This window comes from Periplaneta americana, chromosome 13 (assembly GCF_040183065.1).
Source record: "Periplaneta americana isolate PAMFEO1 chromosome 13, P.americana_PAMFEO1_priV1, whole genome shotgun sequence".
Lineage (NCBI taxonomy): Eukaryota > Metazoa > Arthropoda > Insecta > Blattodea > Blattidae > Periplaneta > Periplaneta americana.
The window spans coordinates 111,636,680-111,642,679 of NC_091129.1; positions in this window are offsets into that span (position 1 = coordinate 111,636,680).

A 6,000-nucleotide genomic window follows, 5' to 3' on the forward strand; every position below is an offset into this window, starting at 1 on the left:
TTGGGGTGGGAGGCCGAGTTATCCACTTAATTAGGAATGCTACAAATGCTAGTGTCAAGACTATAATATTTATTTAATGATGAGTAGAGCCTGGGTGTTTAGGCATTTATTTTGGTTAAAATAGGCAGGCATGTAGGCACTAAAAATAGTAAAAACAGGCAGTGAAATAGGCATTTATTATTCATGGAAACAGACAAAAAATTGACAAATACTTAATGAACTATCCCATATGGTACTCATTTTCCTTGGTTACATGCCACAACAAGATGCTTTTTTAAGTTGTCAACTGTCATAGTGCGCCACCTGTCAGAGAGAATGTTTTTCATGGTGGAGAAAGATTTTTCTACTTCTACTGAAGTGACTGGAGTAAGCTTAAAACAAATTATTTCAGAAAGACTGTCTCTACTATCTTTCAGAGATCGGGAAAAACCGACTGTGTATTGTCTCAAAAACGGGGGTGTGAGGAGGGATTAGAGACTTCAAAGTACATGTGACTTGTGCGTGCAAGCGACAACAGTAACTGGACCTGGAGACTTGCTTTTAATACTTCCCTCATCCCCTTTTGCTGGTAAACCCCGAAGTGACCTGAGCACTGAGGGTTATACTGTTCAAACATCTTTGTTAAGTGACATAAAAGATGGAATCGGTAGAGGAGAAAAGTTTACGACTTCTTGGAAACATATGTATTGCTGGAGAATAAGATTCTCAGCAAATATTTGTGTGAGGTGAATATATATTTTTAATTTGTACAACCGTTCTTTTTTGTTTTATGATATAATTTATGTCCGGTTTATTTTAAATGCATTAAAAATATAGAAAATGTATAATAACAACGTAAAAAAGCTAAAAAAAAAAGGCATTTAACCTTAAAATAGGCAAAAAGGGCAAAATAAAAATTGGGCCTATTGTACCCAAATATGTGAAAACATGTTTATCTCTAATAGGTTTTTCATACGTAAACTCAGTTCAAAAAAGACATTTTGCCTAACATCCAGGCTCTAATGATGAGTAATACTACTAGGTTCAAAAAGCTCCCGGAATTTTACTACCATTTTTCGTATTAATATATAACAAGGGATATTATACATTTGTTTTGTTGGTAACATTCATGATGTCATTTCCTTAAAGTTTGTTGATAATGGCGATTGTTGGTTTTGAGTTGTAGGCAATTGTTTATCATAGTGTTTTGTTTGTTCGTCGCATTTTGTAATTATGTCCACAGAGCAAAGTACAAACATCAAGTTCTGTGTTTTGCTGGGGACATGATCAGTATGGCTGATGAAGATGGTGATTTCTTAAACAAAATGAAACTGGTGCTACTTTTACGACCCAGTCCCTAAACGACAGTCATGTGAGTGGAAATCGAAAACATCTCCTCGGAAGCAAAAATTTCCTAGGGACACTTCCAAAGGCAAAGTTATTTTAAATGTTATGTTTTATTTAACGACGCTCGCAACTGCAGAGGTTATATCAGCATCGCCGATGTGCCGGAATTTTGTCCCGCAGGAGTTCTTTCACATGCCAGTAAATCTACTGACATGAGCCTGTCGCATTTAAGCACACTTAAAGCAAAGTTATGTTGGAAGTTTTCTTCGACTCTCAGGGTCTCATGCACCATGAGTTCATTCCAGAAGGCCGTACTGTAACGAAAGAATTTACGTAGAAACCCTCCGTCGCCTCTGGGACGCAGTGAGAAGGAAACGTCCAGAAAAGTGAGTAGAAAACAACTGGTTCCTTATGCATGACAATGCACCTGCTCATCGCGCAATTATTGTAAAGAATTTTCTTGCCAGGCACAACATAACTGCTTTGGATCACCCACCATACTCTCCTGATCTCTCACCACCTGATTACTTTCTGTTTCCCCGTCTGAAAAGTCATCTGAAAGGACGGAGATTCAATGCTGAAGAGGTTATCGCAAACGCGACGAGAGCACTAAGACGGGTTTCACAAAATGGCTTCCAGGCCTGCTTCCAGGAACTCTACACGCGTTGGCAAAAGTGTGTTGTTGCGGAAGGCAACTATTTTGAAGGAAATGCTGTAGAATAGTGTTTAAGGTACGTTGTTTCTATGATGCTAGCAAATTCCGGGAACTTTTTGAACCTAGTATGTATATTAAAAAATTAAGACAGTTTCGATGTGTGAACACTGCAGTTGTGACTTCTAAGCCTACCACTGCGCAAGGCTTCTTTCTGTATCTCACTGGTATGATGTCCAAGAGTAATATGACTGGGTCGTCAGCATGGGTCTGAGTATAAAATTGAGCCCTAGTGAGATTAACTGTAAGGTTATCTATCACAAGACACAAATAAAGATGGTAGAGCCCGGACGAGAAGTTATGGCACCAGCGCCAGGGACGCATTTTAGTTCGTTTGCTTAGACTCGCCCTCGCACTCAACTGGAGGGGTGTTGGGTCAGTTGGTTACTAGCATTCCGAGTGTTCAGATCATTCTGCTAACACCGCTATTGCTAATAATGAAAACATACTGAAAACATTGTCCTTCTGAGCGCCCTCATTATGGCATTGTCTAAGGTGTGAAATCATAGAGTAGTTCATAGTCAAGGACATGAAATAGCATACAATGTATGGAAATTCATGTCAGAAGAGGTTGTACATTGAAAAACGGTCAGCGCGTCTGGCCGCGAAACCAGGTGGCCCGGGTTCGAATCCCGGTCAGGGCAAGTTACCTGGTTGAGGTTTTTTCTGGGGTTTTCCCTCAACCCAATACGAGCAAATGCTGGGTAACTTTCGGTGCTGGACCCCGGACTCATTTCACTGACATTATCACCGTCATTTCATTCAAACGCTAAATAACCTAGATGTTGATACAGCGTCGTAAAATAACCCAATAAAATAAAAAATAAATCCATTGAAAAGCGTGTGTGCAAGAGTACTGGCTGCCACTGGTATTTAAAATCGAACCTTGGCAAGAATCAGGAAAGAAGGGAAAAATATTGAGGCAGGAACAGCAGATTCTTTCTCCAGTCCGGAAAAATCATAGCCGAAGAAGAACTGTATGAAAGAGTCACTGTAATATACAGTCACAAAGCTTGGCCAGCTTTTTAAATAACCGGTTATTTTCGAATAACCTCCCATCCCTATTTTGAATTTGGTACTGCATATTAAACAAAACTGTTTGAATTCGAATTCCAGTCTAGCCAATCAGAGCACAAGGTATTGATTGGATTGGATATTTCAAGGTTGCACAATTATGTAACTGTCCACCTTCTTAACGTCATCTCTCATGGAATTATCGGAGTTGTCTAGTGTGGATTTTGTTGACGATAATAATAATTCCACAAAAACGATAAATTTATGAGAAAATCGATATATTGAATCAAAATTTTCGATACCGATATAGCGAAACGAAAATATTGGTATTTCATAAAAACCGATATATTATATCGTTCCCATCTCTGTGCTAGAGGCTGTGCTCAAAAATGGATGTAAGTAAAGTTAAACAGCGGTCATACGTGAAAATTGCAGTTCTTCGTGACAGAACTGCTCGTCAGTGTCATTATGAGCTACGAGAAGCATTGGGTGATAGTGCGGCGCCTTGTGGAACTGTTGCACGTTGGGCAGAGGGCCTTTAAACGTGGACACGTAGCAACGAACTGTTGACCCGCCGCGCAGTGGACGTCCCGAGTCTGCGGACACACCACACAGTGGTGCAAGTGGCTGTTATCAAACAGTGCTCAGATGAAAGACGTTGGACTGTGGAGGAATTATTGTCACATACGGGTATTCCTGCATCGACAGTGTTCCGCATCTGCAAGTTGCAGATGTGCAATGTGGGTGCCACATCAGTTAATGGAGGTGCAAAACTGGACTCGATACGAGACATGTCGTATCCATCTGGAGCGGTTCCAGCGTGAAGAAAACATGTTGAATCGAATTATTGCAAATATTGATGAAACCTGGCACGAGCGTATGAACCTGGACCAAAGCGTCAGTCAAATGAATGGTGTCACACTGGTTCATCACGAAGACACAAATTTCCATAGAATCCGTCACCCACAAAGGTCATGATCATTTTGGCGTATGACAGCCAAGGTGTTCTGAAATGTCATCCTGTTCGTGAGGGCCGCACTGTCAATGTCCAATACTATAGATCTATCATCTGTTTCGTACAATTCGGAGGACACGTCTAGCACTGCTGGACAATGCCATAATATTTCATGATAACGCAACAGCCCACACTGCAACTCCTATCACGAACCTTTTGTAGCGGTTGAGGTGGGAGATCTTGGAACATCCTCCCTGCTCGCCTGATCACAGTTCATGCAACTTTTATCTCATTTCGCAATTCAAGAAACCGCTGCGTGGAAAGCGGTTTGCAAACAGGGAGAACATCTTAACAGCATTTGGACGAGAGGTGGCACACAGCCGATGGTATTCAATGCCTGCATCATCGTCGGCAAAGATGCGGAAATCTTAGAGAATTCATTTGAAGGGTGTTAGCTGTGAGTAATGTACTTTGTTTTCTTTTGTGCATAATAAAACAATGATTTATATTTACATATCTTTCAATTTCTCTTACCCATAGTCTTTTGTACCCGGACTCAATTTTGTACTAGTATTGCGAAGCACATTCCAGTGACCTTCCATAACAAGAAAGAGTTATGAAATCTACAAGCATCTATTAATCCTACAAAAAAAAAAAACTGTAAGTAGTAAAACAAACGTTTTAATATTATTGCAATTAATTATTACATACTTTTACACATAGAAATTAGTATTACGAAACGCATAGATCGCGCGGTGACGTATTGCTCGTCCAAGGCGAGTGGAGCCGTGGGCGTAATGTGAACTATCGCGATGCGGTATTACCACAGTCTACTATATGCAGTCGCGAAGCTTGAGGTGATTTTTTGCAAATCTCGCGATAAAGCGCTCCAAGCGGTTAGCAACTAGAAACAATAGACTGTCCACGGTCGACTTTGGATTTAGAGTGGACTGAGTCGTATTTCCATCGAGTGCTAGGTCGTTGCGTATTTCGCATTGATGCTCGTGAAGAAAAATCCTAACATCTATTTCTTATTTTACTTCTAGATGCAAAAAGTGGTTAATAAACAGCAGGGGGGAAGATCTAAAGACAAAGAATGAAGCATATATTTATAATAATATAAAGTTTTGCTCTCTTCATTTCGAAAACACACAATTTATGAATGAAAACAAAAATAAATTAATCTGGAATGCAGTTCCAACTTTATTTGATGTTTCAAATAAACCTGTTCTGTTATTACCTGCAGCTGAGAAACAAAAGCTTTGCACTAATTCTACGTCTGTATCAGCTGATTCCTTGAATAATTGTACATTTTCAGACAACTTAGGCCTACTTCATTTTTCAAAGGATATGTTTTTAATTATAGCTGTTAATTTTGTTGTTATTTTTATTTGTTACTTTACTAGAGACGTAGAAAAAGTAAGGCTGTTACAATAAAATTTATTGATCACGTTTTATTTCAAATTCTGGTGTGATTATTATTGCTTAACCTCAACCCACTTTGTTAACTACGTAAGCCTACACTACAAGTACCGGTACACGTAAGTTACTCCCATAAATTCATATTTCCATTATTATTGTTATTATATTATTGTTGTAAAGGGAAATGCGAATTAATATTTATTGGTTTCATAGTTCATTATTCAGTTCGTTTTGCACAAACAAAAATAATATTAACCTATTTCTTGCAGGTATCTTCGAGTTTATGGTGGAATTTAATATACTTCATTAAAATAATAAATGAACTTTATCCATTTAATATTTCAATAATGGACAGAAGGTGTTAATTTTTCCAAAAGAACACGACAACGAAAGTGTAACATATTTTGTCATCTGCTAGGAGACATCTGTGATGATGAGGCGATAGTAGCGATCCTAGTGGTGGGCAACTACCCATGTTTGCATTTTTACTACATATTGAGTTTCGCGACTGTATATAGTAGACTGTGGTATTACGAATGCAGGAGAAGTAGCGCCACGACTCCGGGCTGCA